We start from the raw sequence: 23,917 nt of genomic DNA on the forward strand, positions 1-23,917 counted from the left end.
ATAGAATGAAATTATGTGACAACAATAGCTGAAAGAGTAAACCACAGTGAATAAAATTAAAATATTCTAAGGTCCTTAAATTATATAAGAAGTGATAAAATATATTTTTTATAGTTTAATAAATCAGGGATGCATGTTGTTATATTGAGTTACCACTAAATCAATTGTGAAAGAATAACTAATAGATCACAGTTAAGATAAATGCATATATAATATATTAAATTGCCTTCTATAGTGAAACAACAATTTAAAATGAAATTTAAGAAGGTATCATTTGAAATACCATCAAGCATCATCAGATACCTAGGAATAAATACAGTGAATGATGTGTTAGAACTCTATATAGAAAACTAAAAGTATTATTGAGAGAAATTAAAGACCTTAATAAATCGAAAGATATATTATGTTCAAAGATCAGATTATAAAGATTGTCTTTGTTTGCAAACTGATCTATAGATTACATATAATTCTATTCAAGATCCCAATAGATTCTGTGTTGTGAAAATTGACAATAAGACCCTAAAATGGGTATAAAAATCCAAAGGTCCAAGAATAGTTGAGAAATCTTTGAATGTACAGAATAAAATTGAAAGACATACTATGTTGGATACAAAGATTATAAAACTACAGGAACAGACATGGTCTAGAATTGGTGTAAAGATAGACCCATAATCAGATGAACAAAATAGAGTGTCCATATACAGCTACACACACCTACATCTATAGTCACCTGATCTGTAACAAGATTACACAATATTGCAATGCAGAAAAAATGGTCATTTCAATTAATCATGCTCGAGCATTAGGCTATTTATATGGAAGACAATGGAATTCAAGCTTTACCTTGTGTCGTTATAAAAATTACGTCCAAGAGCTCCCCGGGCCCGCGGCGATGCCCAAGCGGGGCTGCCCTTCGGGGACGCGGCCCGGCTGCAGCTCCAGGTCCGCAGGGCTGGAAGGAGCTGGGCCGCGGCGTGTGCGCGGAGCGTTACCGCGGGAGACCTTCGAGACCCGACAGCGCCTTTCTCACGGGGCGCAGCCTGCATGGCCCATGTGTGGGAGGGAGGCTGTGCTGTGGGTGACCTACCGGAGTCCCCGAAGCCAGGTCTCATGGGAGCCCCGCGGGCCCCGCGTGGGCAGATGCTGATCGGACCCACGGCCCACCGACCAGGAGCGGAGCCCAGGCCTGCGAAGCCCACGGGTCTGGGCGGCGTCCAGAGCCCGCTCCTCGTGCGCGCGAGCTGTGGGCGGGACAGCAGTGTGCGCAGGGTGAGCTGCCCTGTGCGGGGGGTGTGCGCACCTGCAGCAGCTGCGGGGCTGTGGCCTGCGCCCTGTGCGCCCCCGTGGACCGCAGTGACGGTCATGGGAAGGTGTCTGCGCCAGCTGTGCCGTATTCAGTGCTGAGGGCCTGGTGGGTGCGGCCTCGCCTGGACCTGACTGCTAGGTGACCTCACTGGTATCGGTGCAGAGGGACCTTGGCCGGGGGCAGCCTTTCTGTTTGATATTTGTACTCGTGGTGGCAATGAATAAATCCTATATATTTTGACCAGAAAAAAAAAAAAATCATGTCCAAATAGCTCATAAATCTAAATGCAAAAGATAAAACAAAAAGCTTCTGCAAAGTTGCATGAGAGCTTGGAATAGGTAAAAATTTCTTATATATAAATATTCTATCAATAAAGGAAAAGGTTTATAATTGAATTTAAATATAAGAGCTTTTCTTCAAAAGAAATCATTAAGGGAAAATCATAAGGTATTAAAATATATTAACAAGATATATATATATATATATATATATATATATATATGATTCATTTTCAGAATTTATTTTAAAAACACCCTAAAATTGCTAATAAAAAAATAGTCAATCTAATGAGAAATTATCAAAAAACTTAAGTAACCCCTTCCCAAAAGCCGATATCCAACTGGCCATTAAATATATGAAAAGGGCCCCGCTGGACGTGGCTCAGCAGTTGAGCGTTGACTTGGGATCCAGGCGATCGGGGTTCGATTCCCAGTCAGGGCACATGCCCAGGTTGCAGGTTCAATCAATGACTCTCTCATCATTGATGTTTCTATCTGTCTCTCCCTCTCCTTTCCTCTCTCTGAAATCAATAAAGAAGTATTTAAAAAAAACAAAAAAAACAAAACATTCTAAAAAAAAAGGAATGGTCTGCAGATATATCAGTTTTAAATATTTTTTTGGCCTGGAGACTTTTCATCCCTCCTATGTCTGTCCCCAGCCACAGTAAACTACTATCTTTTTACCTCCCGCCTGGCTTTCCCTCCTCTTTCTAGTGCTCTGGTATCTTTATTTTATTTTATTATTATTTTCTTTTTTTCTTTAAAAGGAGCAAGAATGAAAGAAAACAGGGCAACCAGATAGGAAAGTATTGAAGTGATTTAGCTTATAACAATTAAAATAACAATTAACGCTTACTGGCTATTTACCGTATGCCATGTGCTTACTATGGTTACCTCATTTAATCCTCATAACAATCCAATAAGGTGATGTTGCCATTTTACAGATGAGAATACAGGGTACCAGTGATATTAAGTCCAGGTGAATGAGGATTGTGGCTTGAACTAGAAAAGTGATACTGAAGATGTACAGAAATAGATTCAAAACATATATTGGAAATAGAATAAATAGAAGTTGAAAATGGTATGAATACATGGGATGCGGGAGAAGTCAAGTGTCCAGACTATGAAAATGGATAAATGGATATATCACTTAATGACATGGGATACTAGAGGAGAAGAATTTGGGCATGGAGGGAAAGATTAAGACTTTGGTTTTTAGACATGTTATACTTGAAATTTCTTAGAAAAAAAATTAAGCTGAGATTTCAAGCAGACAGGGGCTATTTAGATCTTGAGCTGAAAACAAAAGTAACAGGCTGGAAATAAAAATTTTTAAGTCATCAATATACAGGTGGAATTTAAACTTAGGGTGGAAAGCGAATAATAAAAAGAACAGGACCTAGGATTGAACCGAAATATTCCATCTTACTCCATCGAACATCTCCTGCTATGATCATCAATTACTTTGGTTTCACCAGGCTTCTCAATCCTCATTCAACTTTACCTTTCAGCAGAATCCAACCCTACTGATTCTTTCATCTCTTTTACAAGACTTGTCTTCCTCTATCCAGTTATTAAACGCCAAGAATCCCTCAGGGCTCCATTCTCGGTCTCCTTCCTTTTTAGCACTATACTCTCTTTAAGCAATTTCACCCAGATCCGTAGCTTTGATTACCATCAGTGTGGCGGGTGACATATATACATTCATCTGTATGCCCAGCCCAGAACTCTCCTTGGAGCTTCACCCCAGTATTTCCAACTGTCTACTTGACATCCTCTCTTAGATATCTCTTCCAGTTAAGATACTTTTCAGATACTGTCACCCCCAAAAAAGGCATTTACAGAGCCAAATTTTTTAAAGAATTATCGCAAGACCGTTAAAGGCCCACTTTCCAAAACACAGGATTTTGTCACCAACTATTATTTCCTTTTATGGGCCACGAACGAAAAGCAAAACAGGTAAACTTGACAACCTGGTCTGACGGCTAGAGTCGGGGAGCAACCAAATGCACGACAAAAACACAACCCATGCCTTTTAGTGCGATGGTCAGGAGAGGAATGAGGGTGGGAACTGTCAAGAGGGAGAGAGTACCCCGTCCAGGCCTGATGGACGTGCGGCAGCCGCAACCTGAGTTCCCTTTAGAGACCGCAGGCCTCGTTAAGGGGCGAGTGCCGACCGCGACAGCCCCCAGCGAAATGGGGCAGGTGCCGGGGGTGGGGGCGAGTGACAGTCAAGACCAGGTCAAAGGAGGAAAGCCTAGGGAGAGACCCAAGCGGAGTAGCGGCGAGGTTGGGGTAGGTGGAGGGGATGCGGGCAGGCTGAGCAGCCGCGGGGCGAACTCCAGAGGACTGAGCGCCCAGGGCGCCGACCGCGGGGCGGGGGGAGGGGCTGGGGAAGCGGCTCAGGGGAGAAGCTCCCGCCCCGCTCACCTGGGCCCGGGAGCCCGGAGCCCGACGGGCCTGCGGGAAGCACGGAGTCCGCGCCAAGGGGCGGGAATGGGGGTTAAAGGAGGAAAGGACGCCGGCACGAAAGAGAACTACAGCTCGCTTTCCCCAGTCGGGATGAGCGTGTGATGGCGGAAACTGTGACCACACGCACCACGCAACGCACAAGGCACGCACACTCGACGTGACCGGACGTGACCAGACCAGGCGCATGCGCCCCTGGCTCGGCCCCAGCACCCTGTGTGGTCTCCCCAGGGCAGCTCTCCCCCTCACTGACCTGGTATCTTTAGATTAAGAAAACACAAAATTCTGCCTGAAGCAAATACTCCCAAAGGCATATTTATAAGAGTACATAACATGGTTTGTCTTTATTTTATCTTGGCTATCCAACCTTCCACAAATCTCACTGATTAATTTTTATTTACTTTAGTGACTGATTTTTAACTCTTAATTCGGGTTAATGTTCATTTTTTTATGCCTGAGATTGAGCTAAACTATTTTCATATAACATCTCATTTAACTCTACAATGATCCTATGAAATAGGTATTTTTATTACCCCATTATATGGGTAATCATACTAAGGTTTAGAAAGGTTAAGACTTTGATAAAGATATTACATCTTATAAATGTAAATCCAGGTACCCCAACTCCACAGCTTGAGCTCAGAGCCACTATGGGATAGTGCTTCCACAGACTCCATTTTCTTAAATATTCTGAGTCCAATTTAACCAGTTCTTTTTAAAAAAAATTTTTAATTTTTTATTGATTTCAGAGGGGAAGAGGGAGAGAGAAACATCGATGGTGAGAAAGAGTCATTGATCTTCTGCCTCCTGCATGCCCCCTGCTGGGGACTGAGCCTGATCAGGGCATGTGACCGGACCAGGAATCAATCTCAATCTGCTAGGCTGATGCTCAACCACTGAGCCACATCAGCTGGGCTGACCAGGTCTTGTTACTTAGGGTCGCACCCTGGCCGCCAGTGGCTGTGGGGAGGCAGTCACTCTCTCAGCCTTTGCTGTCAGTAGTCAGTCCTGCTGGCTAGCAGCTTGGCCTTCCTACCATCCTACTTTCAATCTGCAATAAGCTAAGAAATATGACCACTTTTTTTTTTTTTTTTTTGAGGAGTGATCTGGTTTGCTTTTTAATACTTGACTTGCTTTCTGGATTATTAAATTTATAAAACTGCACTGGAGGCTTGGGGTGGGTGCAGGTCTCAGGAGCCCGGCCCCTCCCCTCCTTCCTCTGGGGGCGGAGCTGCCCCCCCCAGGGGCCCTGTGGTCAGTAGGCTCCGAGGCTGAGGTGCGGGGGAGGTGAGGGGCCCCCGCCCTTCCAGTTCTGAGGCACAAGATGGTGGCTCTGCCTCCTCCGACCCTAAACTGCCTGGCTGCTGCCCTCACCCTCCTCACCCTCGGCCCAGAGGGTCTCCCAGGACCCCGGGGGCACCCACAGAAGCAGTGGCCAGGTGGCGGGTCAGGCCGCGGTGGAAGGGGTTGCGGGGCGCTGGCGGAGGTGGGCGATGCGGGCAAGGAGATGGACTCCCGGGGGTGGTGTTGCTGGCACCAGGTAGAGGGGCGAGGCCGGGAGCAGGGGCCCCCGTGGGGAAGGGGGAGAGCAGCAGGAAGGTGCAGACAGGAGCCCCTGGACCGCAGCCCCAGCCCCCAGGGTGGACGGACAGGAGGGGGACCCGCCAGGTACAGGCCCCGCAGAAGCACCACCAGCTGCAGCGCCAGGTCGGCCACGGAGAGCGGGGTGGGGGGTGCGGGGTGGGGGGTCCGCTCCCCGCAGCTCTCCATCTACGGGGGGATCGCAGCGGGGACACAGCGGCGCTCAGGGCGGGGTCGGCCCTCGGGCTGCAGCACCGGGCAGTGTCCCAGCCCCTGAGGGGTGGCCTGAGGAGCCCTGGCTGTCCCCTCCTCCTGACCTCCTCCTGGGGCGGGGGCTGGACGGTCCGTAGCTGGGTCCATGAGTGACACCCAGGCAGAGCAGGGAGCCCAGCACGGGGAGCAGGAAGGTGCGGGGCAGGAGGCAGCAAACTTCAAATGCCTGAGAGCGTCTCTGTAACAGCATTAGCTTCGTGGAGAATATTTCAGTGGCTCAGAGGCTTTTCTCTCTTTTTTGTTTTACAAGCCCTTTGCAGTGTTCCCAGATGAGTGAGGCTAACAGACACCAGGGAAATGACTAAAAGTTACTTATCAATGTAAATTATGTATATTATGAGGTTTTTCTGTATTGACACACTATTTACTCCCCAAGAACACTAAAAAGAAGGTACAGAGATTGTGAGGAAGAAGGAAGTGTGAATTATGTAGGTGTGAATTTTATTCATCTGTGTTACCATCCCTGTCAATACAATCAGTGAGAGTTAAGTAGGAGAACCCTGCCCCCATCTTAGGGAAGAAAACCTTGACCACCAGAAAAAACAAGTTACTTCATTTTCATTTTCTTCACCCACTTGCAGGCTAAGAGCTCTTCTTACCTTACTGAACTGTCCGACCACATGCTTCAGAATATTGGAAGGAGCATCATAGAGAAAAGGCTCAAGGGCTGGTAAGTAGGTGCATTTTTGTAAGATACTCTTTAGGGCTTTTTTACTTGATGAAAACACAAAGCAAAATACATACCAAAGTAAGCAGTCAGTTAAAGCTTCACCAAATTCATGTCTCATGTTCCTGGAATTTGAAAGCAAAATCAATTTCCTGGTTTAAGCTACAGTTGTTTCATTTTTAAAAAGAGTTGTCAGAAAAACTGTCTTACATTGATTTTATCATAGAATAAATACCCTGCCAGTTGTCTTTGTGTCAAATTTTAAAACATATAGTGTATTATTGAGCTCTTAAAATACCTATGAGGAAATTAAAATTAGAAATCATAAAGCTACAGACAAAATTAATATGTATTACATTTTATTAGAGTAAAAACTTGTATATGTGAAACGGTGAAATAACTAATCTCCTATTCCTTCCAATCAACAAATGAGAAAATACTTAGTTTAGTATAGAAAGCCATTATCAGGCATTCTGTGTTCTCTGTGGCTTATAGGTATGTAGTCAGGAATATCCTACTGTGTGCATTATTCAATGAGCATTTGCAGATATGCTGCTATAGATCATGGGTAGAAATTGCCCCACTCACAGACAGAAGCACAACAGAATCTCTTCAACTGTAGAGGAAAGCTCAACAATAGCGAGTGTATCACTCACAAGCAAAAGAACAGGAACCCGCAGGTCCCTTTCCCACCATCCCCCAGCACTCTGTATTTCATGGTGACACCACAGGGTGCTGCCCCCTGCCAAAAGTGTGGCTGAAGAAGGGCTCTGATGTGACTGGTGCACATCCCTGCAGCCAGCTCTAAGGCCAGGGCTGGTTGTGATTCTGTTTCCTTGTATTAAAGTCAGCCCCCTTCACTTTGGAAGGCTTCACAATTGGGTTTATCTACAGCTGTTTCCACTAGAAATCCACATCTGCTTGTGTGCGTGTGGTTTGTGCTTCAGGACCGCCTGACAACCGTTCCTCTGATCACCTGTTCTCTCTCTGAGGCCTTAGCTGACCTGATCTTCTGGAATCTTGCTATTCAACAGTTAGCGATGCTCTTGAATGTCAAGGAGCATTTTGATTTTCACACCATGAATTCTATAGTTGATAAATGGATTCTGCAAAACCTTTCATCACATTTCTGCTCTCTAATAAAGGAACTCATGAATTTATGGTTTCCCGGAGAACCAGACTAAGCAGTCTTGTAATCTCTTATCTCTTGACATAAATTTGTGTCTCAAATATTGTTTTATAAACTAGATTAAATAAAACGAGTTAAGTAATGCAGCCCAAATTTTTCCACCAGTATTATAACAAGTTGGAACTAAACTCTCAATTCCCATCACACCTAGTTACCTTTGTGATGAACCATCTTAGGATCATGGTGACTTCAGCAGGTCAACAAATTTAACTTCACTGGTGACAAGGTCAACTAACAGTATAGCAGAGATCACATTCACTGTGCCATGCAGGCAGCCGTAATCTAACAGTTCCAAATTGGTGATATACTGTCAAGTTATTAATCAAGAATCCTCTAATTACAGGGTTAGAGCTTCGAATGACACTAAAAATTCACTGAGCTTTACTATCCTTTGTCAAGAAATAAACTAGATTTATGACTATATATACTTCTATATTAGGGATGTATGTCATGGTTAATAATCAGCTGTATTATCCAGCATGAAAGGAATATCAGAATAGTAATTAAGATTTTGTTTACTTGCCAATTTCTGGGTTTAAGATTTTTAACATCTTTATTGAGATACAAGTTACCATAAATTCATTCATTTAATTCATTCAATGAATTAAATTTACAGAGTTGTGTACCATCAATACAATCTTGTTTTAGAATCTTTTCATCATCCCAGAAAGAAACTTCATGCCCATTTGTAGTCATTCCCTATTCCCTTAGCCACTTATCCCCACCATTCCCAGGCAACTACTAACCTAATTTCTGTCTATAAATTACACTTTTCTGGACAATTTATATAAATAAAATCACATGATGTGTCAACTTTGGAGTCTGGCTTTCTTCACTTAAGTACAATGTTTATGAGGTTCATCCATGTTATAGCATGCATCAGTACTTAATTCCTTCTATTGTTAATAGTATTCCATTATACATGTTTACCACATTTTGTTTATTCATTCACCAGTTGGTGGACATTTGGATTGTTTCCATTTTGGGCTATTATGAATAATGCTGCTATGAAGATTCATATACAAGTCCATTTCTCTTGGAAAGAGACCTGGGAATGGAGTTGTTGCATGTTGATGGTAAATTTATGTTCAACATTTTGAGAAGCTGCCAAACTGTTTTCAGTGTAACTGTAACATTTTACATTTACAATAATGTTAAGAAGGTTCAAGATTCTCCACATGATGGCCAACACTTATTTCTGTCTATTTTATTAATTATAGTCATTCTTGTGGGCATGAAGTATCATCTCATTATGGTTCTGATTTGCATTTCCCTAGTGACTAATGATGTTTGACATATTTTCATGTGCTGATTGGCCTTTTGTATATCTTCTTTGGGGAAATTTCTATTCAAATCTTTGCCTAATGTTTGGGTCACTTGTCTTATTATTTCATTGCAAGAGCCCTTTATATATTTTGAATACAAGTCCTTTTTCAAATATGTGATTTGCAAATATTTTTCCAAGTCTCTTCATTTTCTTCTCAGTGTTCTCTTTTGAAGCATACAGGTTTTTAATTTTGATGAAAACCAATTTATCAGTATTTTCTTTATCACTTGTGCTTTCAGTGTCATATCTAAGAAATAGGTGCCTAATCCAGGGTACAAAGATTTACTCCTATGTTTTGTCTAAGAGCTTATAGTCTTAACTCATATTTATATATATGATCCATTTTAAGTTAATTCTGGTGTATGGTATGAAATAAGAATTGTCCCATTACCATTTGCTAAAAATACTATCCTTTTCACATTAAATTGCCTTGGCAGCTTTGTGAAAAATCAGTTGACCAAAAAAGAGTCAATTTCAGGTTCTCAATTCAATTACACTGATACAGATGTCTTTCTATAAGTACCACACTATCTTTATTACGGTAGCTTTGCAGTAAGTTTTGAAATTAAGCAGTGTAAGTCCTTCTTTTTCAAGATTGTTTTGGACAGTCTGGGTCCTTTGCATTTCCATGTGAATTTTAGAGTCAGCTTTTCAGTGGGGGGGTGGGAGGAGGGTAGCCACCTGGGATTTTGACAGAGACTGGGTTGACTATAGGTCAATTTGGGGAGTATGGCCATCTCAACGATATTGAATCTTCCAATCCATAAACATGGAATGCCTCTCTATTCAGATTTTCTTTAAATTTTTAAGCAGTGTTTTTTCAGTATCTAAGTTTTCTGTATACGAATCTTATACTTCTTTTGTTAAACTTATTCCTAAGTAATTTATTCTTTTTGATGCTACTGTGAATAAAACTATTTTCTTAATTTCACATTTGATTGATCATTATTAGCACATGTTTAATTTAAAAAATTAAGTACTGTTTCAGTTTCTCAAGGAAGGTGATGATAAACATATTATTTTCACAAAATATTTGTTGACATAAACTATCCATCATGGGATGATACAGACACAAATGGACTGAAGAAATGTCTGCATATATATTACGGTGGTAAGGATTTTAAGAGGGCTGTAAGCAGCCACAAAAGGTGAGGTTACACATCACTCTATGAAGCATTACTTTACATTAAGATCAAATGACCATTACCTTACATTACAATCAAATAACCATTACTTTATATTGAGGTCAAATGACCATTTTAAATTAATTTTGTTCATTTTAAATTTTGAATTTTCTTGTGCAAACACAAAATGTGAAATGATAGCTGTCAGTGGGTTCACTCCATTAGCAGAACAAGAACTTTTTCAACAGTTAAATGGTAACAGTATTATAGCAGTGTCATTGATGCTTCAAGTAGAAAATCATTTCAATAATGGCTGAATTTTTGTCTCTAGTTCATGGAGTCCAAGTAAAGCTTTTAAAATGCATTCTATCAATGGGAAAATGTATGACATGATAGTGAATGCTCCTGTAGATTTGTATAAAACATTCACCGCTGAATATTTTTATGGTGATAATACAAATACAAATTTTGGTATAGCTTTGCATTGAGGTTAAAACAATATTCTTATTAAATTAAGAAACCTATGGAGTAGCAATGCGATTGGAATTGATTGTGGTCCACACATAATTTGTTAAGCTATCAAGAAAATGTGCTATTCCTTTGCACATTAAAAGACACTATCAAAAGAGTGAAAAGACAACCCACAAAATGGGAGAAAATATTTGCAAATCACATATCTGATAATAGATTAATATTCAGATTATATAAAGAATTCTTACAACTTAACAACAGAAGACAAACAACCGAAATAAAAAATGGGCAAAAAACTTGTATATACATTTCTCCAAAGAAGATATATAAATGGCAATAAGCACATGAAAAGATGCTCAACATGACTAGTAATTAGGGAAGTGCAAATCAAAGTCATAATGAGATCCATTTCATACCCAATAGGATGGCTGTTATAAAAAAAAAAAAAAAAAAGGAAAATAGCAAGTGTTGTTGAGGATGTGGGACAATTGGAACCCTTTGCATTGCTAGTGGGAATGGAAAATGGTGTAGCCATTGTAGAAAACAGTATGGTGATCTCTCAAAAACATTAAATACAGAGTTACTGTATGACCCAGCAGTTCCACTTCTAGGTCTATATCCAAAAGAATTGCAAGCAGGGACTCAAATAAATACTTGTACCCTAATGCTCATAGCAGCATTATTCATAATGGCCAAAAGTTGCAAACAGCCCAAATGTTCATCCCTAGATGAATGGATAAACAAATGTGATCTATACATACGATGGAATGTTATTCAGCCTTAAAAAAGAATGAAATTCTGATACATGCTAGACATGGATTAACCTTGAAAACATTAGTTTAGCATTGAGCTAATAAATAAACCAAACACAAAGAACAAATATTATATGATTCCACTAATATGAGGTACCTAAAATAGGCAAATTCATAGAGACAGAAAGTAGGATGGAGGTTACCAGTCAGAAGGGTGAGGGGAAGTTGGAAACTTACTGTTTAATGGGTGCAGAGTTTCTATTTGGGATGGTGAGAAAGTTCTGGAAATAGTTCGCTCAACATTATGAATGTACATTAAAAAATTGAGCACCAAACTACTGCAGCTTTTGAAACTTTTAGCAATTTTTAATTACTGAAAACCAAGCACGTAACTAGAAAGGCATTGAAATATGTCCATAAGAGTAAGCAGGGGTGGAGGACTGAACAAATTAAATGAGGACAACTCACATGTACCAGATCTAACTTTTATATTGTACTATGAAACATACTGACATTTTTAATAGAGTTCTTAATTTTAATTGGATATATTTATATTCTAACTAGAAAGGAATGAAATTGAGAAGGCCTATAATTTTGCTGTAAATACATGTCACAAAAAAATTGAAAAAATCTGAATAGTCAACTTACTTTATAGCTTTGCTTATTAAAATATTTCCTGAAGAAAAGTATTCTGAATAGAAACACAAAGACAGTATATGTGGAGAATATTGAGCATAAATGCTTATGCATTTCAAAATGACAAAAACTAGAGTTGAGATGATTTCTCCTTTAGCAGACTTTGCTCTGAGCTTATTAGGTACCTCAGAATCTGTAGAGAGAATATTTGTATTAAAAACACATTCTATGGAGTAGAGTCTGTTGGAAGCGTCAACCACCAAATTTATTTAGCATAAAATACAACTTTGGTGAAATCTTGCAAGCAGTTTTACAAAACATATTAATAAGACCACATTAAAATATATGTTCTTCAGAAAAAAATACTAGGCCTGGCTAAAACTCTATATATGTGAATATGTACCAAGAATAGTTAATCTGTTTTTGAAAAAATATAGTTAGATTAAAAATTTGGGGTTTTTTAGAATTTTACTTTAATGTACATGGATATATGCTATTTTATCATTTTAGAAGGGATTTTATTTTTGAAAATCAGTTTTGAAAATCTTTGTATAGGTCTATCATTTTACCAGCCAATTTTACTAAGCCAATTTTGTGGTCAATAAATAAAGTTTTATTATCTTTAATGTAATTCTTCACTCTCAAAAGTGTCCGATTGGATGACTAAAATATACAGGGTGGGGCAAAGGTAGGTTTACAGTTGTCATTACGTGAAACACAGCTTATTCTGGGATTATTATTTATTAATTATTGTATTATTTTCCATACAAACAACTGTAAACTTCCTTTTGCCCACCCCCCCCTCCCCCGTGTGGTCGCTCTGCCTGTGACTTAGCGATTCTACTTCAGGGCTGGGAGCAGCCAAAATGCGCACATTGAGCAACATAAGCAACATAAGAGCAAGGATGCTCACAGCAGATTATTTGTTATAACTCCAAACTGGAAACAACGAAACAATAAAAAATAGAATGGATAAACAGATTTTCGGTCTCACCTATTGCTGAACTTCAAGATCAGCCGCAAGGCTTTCCGACAATTTTCCTAGGATTCCTGTGTCAGTCTAAGACACGCTAACCCCTTCCTCGTGCTTGTGAGAACCTCGAGGTCCACGCCTTTTCCTGCCTGTTCCTGACTGTGAGGTGGAGCCAGGCCTGACGCTGAGGGAGCTCAGCTCACTGAGCATCCCCGCTGGGGCCTCCCTTTCTTCCCAGGCCCTGTTCTAATTCTGCTGTTGGAGATGCCGTTTTGCAATGACTGGCCAGGCCAGGCTCCACTTTAGCCTTGGAGAGCTGGGGCTGGGCTTTGAGCATTTTGATGTCTCTCTTGATTTGGCTCAGTAAATAGAAGGAATAGGACAGTCTTGCCAGGAAGAATTTAAAATATCCTCACCAGATTAACCAAAGAATTCATACGCATATATGCACAACCCAAGGACACGGACAATGGTGGGGAGAAGGACTGGGGAGGGGGTGGGAAGGGGTGGAGTGGGTCATTGGGGAGGAAAAGGGACATCTGTAATATTTTAAACCAAAATAAACACACACACACACAAATTTCCTCACCAAGTGGCTCCTATTCTCATTTCTAACTCCGAACATGACCCCGCCTCTCACCCTTAAAAGGAACCAAGTCCGCAGCAGCAGCGGCCTCTGTTCCCCGCTGGGCAGAGACAAGATGATTTCCAAAGGCGGCTGGGGGGCGGGGCTGCAGGGAGGCTCCCGCGGCCTCCCCACGGGGCCTTGGCTGCCAGGGTGCTGCGGCCGCTCCCCCAGTCTTCGCTTACTGAGCAGTCCTTCTCTTTCTTTAACGTTCTATAATTTAAGATGAAAAACATTTTAGGGGTGACGTGGCATCCTTTTAAGAGATGGAAAAATTCAGGTGTGGAGAGGCGATGGGATTTGCATTTTCAGTATCCACTTAGTGGTAAAGTCAGGGCCCAGTGGCTGCATCCTGAGCACTTGCAGCAGCTTCCAGGAGCCAAGGGGCTCGCTGGCTCCTCAGAGGGCTCCACAAGGAGGCGGCCCCACTGGGAGAATTTACACCACAGAACTAGGCAAAGGCTACACACCGGGGCTCCTCCCCGCCCCGAGGGCTGATTGTTAAGCCTTTCCAGCCCACGGCCTCCCGAGCCCCCTAAATCCCACCTTATGCCACACCATTCTGAAGTAAAAGGCATCTTAAGACTTCTTGTAAATAATGTAATTTGTAAACAACAAAACCAAACCTCACCTTCTGAAATACTTTTATAGCATTGCTGTTACATGTTCTACTTCGCTACTTTAATTAGTTTTAAAGGATAAAATAAATACATCATTTTTAAAAGTTTTCCTGAGGCAGTGTGCTTTTATATTTTATGCTTAACTTCAGCCTACTTTTGCTATATCTTGGGACATTTCCCAAGTTTCTGTGTAAAGTTATCGAGAGCTCAGTAGATGGCACTACTACACTGTCTTTTTGGTCAGTTTTCGAAATTGTTGCTTTCTGGGACATTGATCCAAAATTCCTTGTCTTAGAAAAGGGTTGAGAGAAAACCCAGATCTCTTAACCTAGTTCTAAGTAGGTACTAACTAAGACTCTAAATCTCCGCTTTTTCAAATCCTTTAAAAATTTTGTGCCTTGAGTAAATATATTGTCTAAACATGCATTCTTTGGGCATTTATCTTTAATTCCTCTCATCTGAGATTCTGAAGGTATTCTCTAGGTCTTAAAATTTCAATGGGCAGATGAATCCCCTCACAAATTCTTTAGTGTTTTTTTTTTCCTATACATAAAACAACAAAGTCGAGAGAAGTTGGTGTTGCTCTGAAAATTGAGTTTTTCCTCCCAGAAAACAGCCTTTCGGTTTTAAAAATGTCAGTAACACTCTAAAAAATAAGACAAACTCTATCTGATGAGTGAGTGAATGTGTGACAAGCTGGCTGGCTGCAGCACCTTTCCTGCCACCCCCAGGCCTATCGCTGGAGCCAGCTAATAGGCACCTTGTTCAAGTTTTTCCTTTGTCTTATTACTGAATTTTCAGGGCTACAAAAATGTAGAGCTAATCTAACAAACATACATGCACCTACCACTCAGTTAACAAAGAAAAGATTGCTGGCCTATGTATGATTCCCATTTGCACTCATTGTCCTTCCTCCCTAGCATCTAGAGCTCAAATTTTCAGTTTGTGTTTTGTCATCTTTCTCACTGACTTTGTTCTTTGTTTGTTTGCTTGTCTGTTACTTAACCCTCACCCGAGGATATTTTTCCATTGATTTTTAGAAACAGTGGAAGGGAGGGAGAGGGAGAGGGAGAGAGAGGGAAACATCAATGTGAGAAGAGCAAAGACTGCTTTTTCACTGCGGTGAATAACTTTTGCAAGCGTCAGGAAACAGCTAACTCCCAGGGATGTTTGAAGAGAACCCCAAACCCGCCCACGGGCAATCTCTGAGATTTGCGATGCTTGAGCGGCCCACGTGGGCTGGAGCACCCTGGGCTGTAGGTCTCTGTGCGCATGCGCAGTGATGTCAGCGGCGTTGCTTGGTTACCGTGATTCTGGGCCTGGAGATTCTAAGCCCTCAACTGCCCAAGGCTCTGCTTGAACCTTGTGGCGGCGGGCTGTTGGCGAGAGACAGAGACAGAGAGAGACAGACAGAGACAGAGAGAGAGAGAGACAGAGAGAGAGAGAGAGAGACAGAGAGAGAGAGAGACAGAGACAGAGAGAGAGACAGAGACAGAGAGAGACAGACACAGAGAGAGACAGAGACAGAGAGAGACAGAGACAGAGAGAGACAGACACAGAGAGAGACAGAGACAGAGACAGAGAGAGACAGACAGAGACAGAGAGAGACAGAGACAGAGAGAGACAGAGACAGACAGGGACAGAGACAGACAGAGACAGACAGACAGAGACAGACAGGGACAGAGACAGACAGAGACAGACAGACAGAGACAGAGACAGACAGACAGAGAGAGTATTGGGCACGGGAGGTGCGAAAAGCGGAGGGGAAGGTGGGGCTTCTCCGAAGCCGGTAGCCTCTGCAATAATGTTTGGTTTTCGGAGGCGTTCGACCCTGGCCCCCTTGGGTCACCCCCCACGCCAGAGGGGGCGCATCTTTGGAGGCGGAAGGCCCGGCTCTCGAGACAGCGACATGGGAGCGATCCACAGAGCGGCCAGGGCCGGCAGCGTGTGGAGAGTGAAGCAAGCTCTGTTTTTCGGGAAAAGCGGCTTGAATGACAGAGACTGGATCAGCAGGTAACAGGGACTGCGAGGCTGGGGCGCGGGGTCCCGGGGAGGAGGCGGGTGGGCCCGGGAGGAGCCCCCCTGCCCGGCTCAGGGGGAGCGCAGGCCGCCTGCCCCACCCGCTGTCCCGCCTCCCGCGGAGCCGCAGCGCCTCCCGGGGACCTGCCGGGCCCAGCGCTCGGGCCACTCCGTGAGCAGCACAGACACAAGCACAAGGACCCGCTCATAACTCCTCCTACACACACTCTACTGACAATTTTTAAGCGATTTAACCACATATCAATAATGGAAACGAAATTAAGTGTATACAGCATTTTATATTGATGTTCACACTTTATTCCCATGATAGAGCAACTTCTGGGCTAAAAGTTCTTTAGATGAAACCCAATAACCGTTTATCTCGGGGCACACCTACGTTCCTTACTGAGGGACCTCAGAAGGCACTTTCAGGTGGGAAGATGGCAGTGCCCTTGACTAGGAAGACTCAGTTTCTCAAAATGTGTGCTCTTTTTATGTTTATCAGTTTTACAAACCAAATAAATATGGTTTTAAAATTTTTGAGTTACGTTGGTTATCTTTCATTATTGTCATGAAATTAAGAAAAAATTTGTGTAGCAAAGGTTTGCCCTTCTAGATATCAACATGTGCTATAAATTTCCACAAACTGTTTGCTTACTAGTAGCTGACAAGACACATAAATGATTGGGACAGAAGGGAAAGTGCCCAAACACCCAAATATATGTAAGACTTTAGATCTTGCTACTGGTGACATTTCATGTTTGTAGGAAAAGGTCAAGTTCAAAGGGTGGAGAAATACCTGTTAAGTATTTGGAGAAAACGAACTAGATTTTTATCTCCTCCAAGTAAATTCAAGATTGAATTTTTTAAATACACAAAATGAGAAAAGTACTAGAAGAAAACACAAATGCCCACTTATACACTTTTGTTGGTGGTGGCAAAGACTCCAAAGCAAGATTTCTGGAGGTTGTTTGAGCAATATAAAAAATTCAAACCCTCTGTCTATCAGACAATATTAGCAAAATAGAAGAAAACATACTTGCAAAATATTTACAATGTCTGTGTATCAGAGAAAAAGTGTATGTTAATTTTACAGAGAAGTCTTTGAAATCAACAAGAAAAAACAAATCTGAAAGTGGACAAAGAACTTTTTGCTTATGTACAAGTGACCAATGGACAAAAGAAAAAATATTTAGTGCCCCTGCTAAAAAAAGGAATTTATGTTAAAAGAGGAGTAAAATAATGTTTTCCATCCACAGAGTTTGTGAAGATGACCAGGGATTGTCCTTATACTGCTGCTTAAAGTTTAAGTTGCTTCTGACTTTTGAAAAAAGCAATTTGGTGCTGAGTGCCACATTTAAAATATGTGTGTGTGTGTGTGTGTGTGTGTGTGTGTATCCTATACCCATCAATTCTATTTATACTAAAATATCTTGATGAAATAATTAGATAAATTACATATAATTTGTTTTTCTCAGCACTGCTTAAAATAGCAAGGTATTATGAAAAAAAATCAGTTTGATTATACATACACACAAACAGACTATCATCTTAGGTTAGCTGAAAATATGTGCAAAATGTAATAAAATTTATTTCTGATCATTCTCAATGAGTATTTTTTAAAACATCTGATTTCTGCAATGATCAGGTACAGAAATTCTAGGAAATATTATTATGAATGAAATCATTCTGGGGAAGAGCAATAATATGAATCTTGCAGAGATAAAATTATTTCTCACTTTCTATTTTGTTCTTCTTCTGAAGACTTTTGGAGGATTGGTATCTCTTGACAACTTTTAGCCTCTTCAGAAGTAAAGGAAATATATATATTTAAATTGTTGACACTATAACAGATGTCATCCATTTCTCCCCATTTAATGCCCCTCCACCCAGCCCCCTTTGGCCTTCACCACATTGTAGTCTGTGGCCATGAGCTATCCATATATGCACATATATGTTCTTTGGCTAATCTCCTTCAGTTCCTCCCAACCCCCTCCCTCTGTTTGTTCCATGTATCCATGCCTCTGGTCCTATTTTGTCTGTCAGTTTATTTTGTTCATTAGATCCCACATATAAGTGAGAGCATATGGTATTTGTGTTTCTCTGGCCCGTTTTGCTTAGCATAATACTCTCCAGGTCCACCCATGCTGTCACAAAGGGTAAGAGTTCCTCCATTTTTACAGTTCTATACTATTCCATTGTGTAAATGTACCACAGCTTTTTTATCCACTCACCTACTGATGGACACTTGGGCTCTTTCTTATCTGCCTTTAGAGTGTATGCATATAACTACACATATATATTTTACTTTATATGGCTTTATTACATACAATATGTAAATGATTATAGATTAATCATTTTAGTTGTGTCCTTATGAAAATAAAAGATAAAAAAACTATGCCCTGGCCAGTGTGGCTCAGTTGGTTGGAGCTTCATCGCCATAGCCCTCCCATACACTGAAAGGCCACTGGTGCAGTTCCCGGTCAGGGCACATACCCAGGTTTCCATCCCAGGTCGGGATGCCTACAAGGAGCAGCTTATGGATGTTTCTCTCTTTCTGTCTCTCTTTTCCTCTCTCTTGAAAATCAATTAAAAACAAACATAAAAAAATAATTTTTTAAAAGTTAAAATTTTTGTTGTTGTTGACAGTATTACAGATATCTTCCATTTTCTTTCTTTTTGACCCACCGAGCCCCCACCCCACCCAAGGTTTTCCCCATAATATTGTCTGTGTCCATGGGTCCTGCATGTATGCATATATGTCCTTTGGTTAATCTCTTCCTGTCTCACACCCTCACCCCCGAGATGAGATCTGTTATTCTATTTCATGCATCCATACCTCTCAACCTATTTTGTTAGTCAGTTTATTTTTGTTCATTAGATTCCACATATAAGTGATATCATGTGATATTTGTTTTTCTCAAACTGGTTTTTTTCTTTAAATAAAGCAAATATCAGTGATTATTACTATTGCCGAAGTATCATTTTACTTTATAAAAGTTTCCTTTAAAAATATTGAACTCTCCCACTATGTTTATCCATTTTTTCAATCCATTTGTACATGAAATATAACCTGAATGCCTCTTATGCAGCGGACATATTCTACTCAGGACGTTTTTAATCTCTCAGGACCCTTTCAAACTTAAAATCTTCATGTTGCCCAATATGAGCAAAATGAGAAATTCAAAATTGAAGTATTATCACAGTTGAAGCTTATTCTCCCTCCTTTCAAGCAAAAATATTTCTGAAGGTAGTAAATTGTAAAAGATGACCTTTACCTGCCCTTTTGAAAATGCATAATAGTGTTAAACACTAATATTGATCATTGGGAAGATTTGCTTTCCATACAATCTATAAATCTAAATATTGAACAAAATGAGCCATTCTTTTCATTTAAATCCTGAGTGTCCATTGGTTTAAATTTTCTTGAAAATCAAAGTAAGAATTATTTTTAAAAATTCTTGTTTTGTTCTTTTGGTTCTCTTTCCCCCATAAGGCTTTTAAGAATTAAAACTTATTTTAATGCCAACCATTTGAACAGAAATGCAAGAGGTCTGTTGTATCAACCATTATTCACTCAGGGAAAGGCACCCTGGACGGTATGATGCCAGTATTCTATGTATCAATAAGAATTTTTTTAAACAATGCTGCCAACTATAGTTGTAAGACATTCTGAATTAAAAATTGGATTCCAATGTTGGAGATGTGAAAATGTGAGAGAATAAGCATCTTAGAATCATTGAAATACTCAGTATTCTTTCTGATCCTTAAAACACGCCTGCAAAGTAGGTATAATGATACCATTTTACTTAATTGAAATGTTGTCTTTGTAAAGTCGTAGTAATAGTAATAGTGATACTAATATTATCTAACAATTATTGAGCAGTTTTTTGGTGCTAGGAACTGTAGGAAATGCTTTGCATAGATTCTCATTAAAGCAAACTGGTGTCCTGTGAGATAACTACTATTTTTATCCCCATTTTGTTGATGAGGAAATTGAGGCACAGAAAGGTCAAGTGATAGCTAACAAGTGACAGTTAAAACAGGATCAGACTCAAGCTGAGCTGAATGCCCAGGTCATCCTCTGTTCAGACAGGCTGCTGCTTCATTAATGTGCATAACAAGAACTAGTAAATATTGTACTGTCCCCAGAAGAAAACGAAGGTGTAGGGACAAATGTTTATAATTACCTGAATAATTGTGTATATTGAAATAGTGCCCTCTAAGTTCCTAAAGAGTCCTCTCACTTTCATAGGACTGCCCTGCATGTAGCCTGTGCCTGTGGCCATCCCAAAGTGGTGACTCTCCTACTAGACAGAAATTGCCTGTTGAACCCCCGTGACTCTAAAAAGAGGACACCTCTGATTCAAGTAGGTACTAGCCAACTATGTTAACATGCGATGGATATGATGTAATCACTTAGAATAAAAATGAATTTCTCTCATTTAACTATAAGTCATTGGCAAAACTTGTGGAACGTTTACGTTGAATTCCTAGAATTTATAATCTATTTCTTGGCATAATACTGACAGGCTTTAGAATATCAGAAAGAAGAGTGTGCAGCTATTCTGCTAGAACGTGGTGCTAATCCAAATATAATGGACATCGATGGCAACACCGCTCTCCACTATGCTGTCCTTGGTTACAGTCAAGCTATAGTGGAAAAGCTGCTTTTCCACAAAGCAGACATTGAAGCAAAAAATGAGGTATAGATCAAATAACTTTATTTACAAAATATTTGAAATACACATTTTTACTTTAGTTGCAAGCATTTTCTTTCTCACACACATACACCAAACACAGTATTATCAGGCCCTGTCACCATGGCAACAACTCCAAAGCCCAGTCAGGGAGGGCTGGAGGAATGTAGTGCCCACAGAAGGGGCAAAGCTCTGTCTCCCAGCTACCCTTCTACCCCAGGAGGGCAACTTCCTCTTAGGGCCTGGGAGTGGGTGGGAGGCTCAGAGCCCAGAGGACTGAAGGCCTGGGGAAGTGAAGTGATGGTGGGGACTGGCTGCTATGCTGGCAGAGGCTTAGGAAATGGGTGCTGCTGGGCACGAGTGGGAGGGGGAGACCTAGTGCCCAGCAGGGGGAGCTGGGTGAGTGGAAGTGGGAGGAGGAAGCCACAGTCCCCAGGCAGTAAAGGAAGGACAGCATACCACGATAGGTACTGTGATAGGAACAAAGAGTCTTGGAATCAGGACTGTAAATATCTGAAGTGGGATCTGGAAAATGATGTTGAGTTAACCTGTTGAAAAGGGAGTGGAGGGCATTTTAACAGTCAGTGACTGCACAGGGGTGAGAGGAAAGCAGCTCCTTTTTCTTTACTTTTTATATTACATGTTTAAGTTCAGAGGATCTTTTATAAGTTTTAATATTCAGTTTGGATATATGTAATTTTGTAAATCATAAATTGTTTTTGCTGCTCTACAGGATGGCCACACACCACTTTCCCTTGCTAAACGTGAAAATAGACATCAGATGGCGGAGTTGTTAGTAAGCAGAGGTGCAAAAATCGACAACATAAAAAGGTACAATAGCTTGTTCTTCCTTTTTAGTTTGTACTTGGAGAGCACACTTATTAAAGCTGGGGACAGTGAAACAAGGAAGGGCTTAGGATAGAAGAAGCAATAGGAGAGAGCCTTGGTGGGGTTGCTTTGGCTCACTGTAAACTCAGAGAAAAGGGGCCTTGGAGACAGGTTCAGAGGGTTAGCCCAGGATGAGCTTCCACTGCCCACTGCTCCCCTGGTTGCAAGTCTGATGAGGTCTCATAGAGTTTAGGAGATGGAAGCCTGAGAGGGTGAAGAGGGGCAAGGGAAAGCCTCAGGAGTGCTCCCAAGAGGGAGAGTGTGCTGCTGTTTTTGTTTTGAAACCTTAGTATTGATCTAGAGTGGTAACAATCATTCAAATGAGAAAGATTAAATTAACAAGAAGATTAACTTATAATTATATAGTAAAAAATATGAACATATTATGTTAGGTAGAAAAACAATTACTCTGACTGGGCAACTGGAATAGCAGTATACTGGAGGATTATATTTATTTCTAATGTTGATTGATGTCATTTGCAATGTGACCTTTTTCATCATTTATTTTATATTAGCTAAAGGGGTTTCATATTAGTTTTATTAATTATGTATTTTATGGACTCTAGCTGATAGTTTACTTGATACAATAGTGGACTTAGTCTCTCTTACAGTTTTTTTAACCTTTACTATGTATATAGTTTTCCTTAAAGGTGCATGTTAAATATAAATAGTTGATTTTGTGTTTTGGATAATCCTTTGCTTTAAATTGCTTTGTTTGATGAACACTGATATAATTAGGTTATCCCTAAGTGACTGTGAAAACTGCTACCAGATATAGTCTGGGCTCATCAGTTATTATTCTCTTTCATTTCTAGTATATTTTGATGTTTTTAGTTTTTATTGGTATGGGTAGAAGGAGAAAGATAACTTTAATTGAATAAACGCTTCCTTTAATGGAGGCAAGTTATATGTGAGTGATAAAGAAAAGAGACAAGGGCCTTCAATTCACACAAAATGGGGTTTAATGCCCAGCTTTCCTGCTTGCCAGGTGTGTGACCTTGGGAATGTTTCCTAGCATTTCCAAACATGTTTCTGGATATTGCAAGGAGGATAGTAATATATCCTTCAAGGGGGATTGTGTGTAAGACTATCTAGTGGTTTTATCTTGTAAATATTTACTTTAAAATGCTAGTTAACAGGAAACTGAGGTTTAAAATAATTTCACTGTTAACTTTTTGTGGAGCAGGTAAGATTTAAGGCAGTTTGGGAATGGGAGTGAATTAGTCTATGTCATCAGTCAGACTCCAAGCAAAAGGCTAGACTAGTTTGAAGTAGCAATGGGCCAGATTCTTTATTTCAGGACTTTTAAGATCTTTATTAATAAGGATCCTAACATTATCCATTTCATTCCAAGTGGAACCTCTATGCATGGGGTTACAAATAAAGTCACATCTCTGGTTTTTCTAACTAGTTACTTGGGGTCTTGAAGTATTCATGTTAGCAGAAAAATGTGTATTTGCTGGGGCCTATCTCCTATACTCTCCCCCTTGAATTTTGTAGGAACCTAAAGGATTCCCTAAGTCCAAGGGAGACAGTCTCCTTTCACAAGTCAGATGGAGATGTAAAAAGGACATTCTGATCTCTCTGTTGTTTCCATTGGTTCTATTGCTGCAGAGTTGCTATTGAAACAGGTCCTAAGTCATAATTGACCTTTGCTCCCAGGCTGCCCTTGCTGATCCAGATTCCTGAGAGTTCATGTTGATTCACCCTTGGACTTGAAAGTCACAGCATTTTATAGTTTACATACATACGCTTATATGCTCAGCCATTATTCTAATTACCAGCACTGTGTTCTGGCAGCTTGGCTTCCTAGCTTTAGCTACCCACAGCCTTCCCCTGACACTGAAACAGCTATGTGTAGCTCACATATTAGCCCAGACCTTCGCAGATGAGTTACCCTTTGAGCTTCTTGTTTGTTTTTTCCTGCCAGCAGGTATTAGATGGAACGACCATTCTAAGCTGTCAGAGAGGTTCAAATAATGCTGCAGGAAAAGACCAGACTTCCCTTTCTCCTTTGTT

General features: G+C 40.7%; 1 protein-coding gene and 1 pseudogene across 2 annotated transcripts in view; both read left to right on the top strand.

The window, feature by feature from the left end:
• Window positions 1-23,917, top strand: part of LOC308567816 (putative ankyrin repeat domain-containing protein 26-like protein) — a gene marked incomplete at both ends in the record, with an annotated part of 466,689 nt that overhangs the window by 422,562 nt on the left and 20,210 nt on the right. The window lies entirely within an intron of this gene.
• Window positions 893-1,444, top strand: LOC308563062 (apoptosis regulatory protein Siva pseudogene; annotated as a pseudogene). The gene has a single exon. The product of its transcript is annotated as an apoptosis regulatory protein Siva pseudogene (transcript).

The sequence above is a fragment of the Miniopterus schreibersii genome, assembly GCF_964146895.1.
Source record: "Miniopterus schreibersii genome assembly, chromosome: 1".
Lineage (NCBI taxonomy): Eukaryota > Metazoa > Chordata > Mammalia > Chiroptera > Miniopteridae > Miniopterus > Miniopterus schreibersii.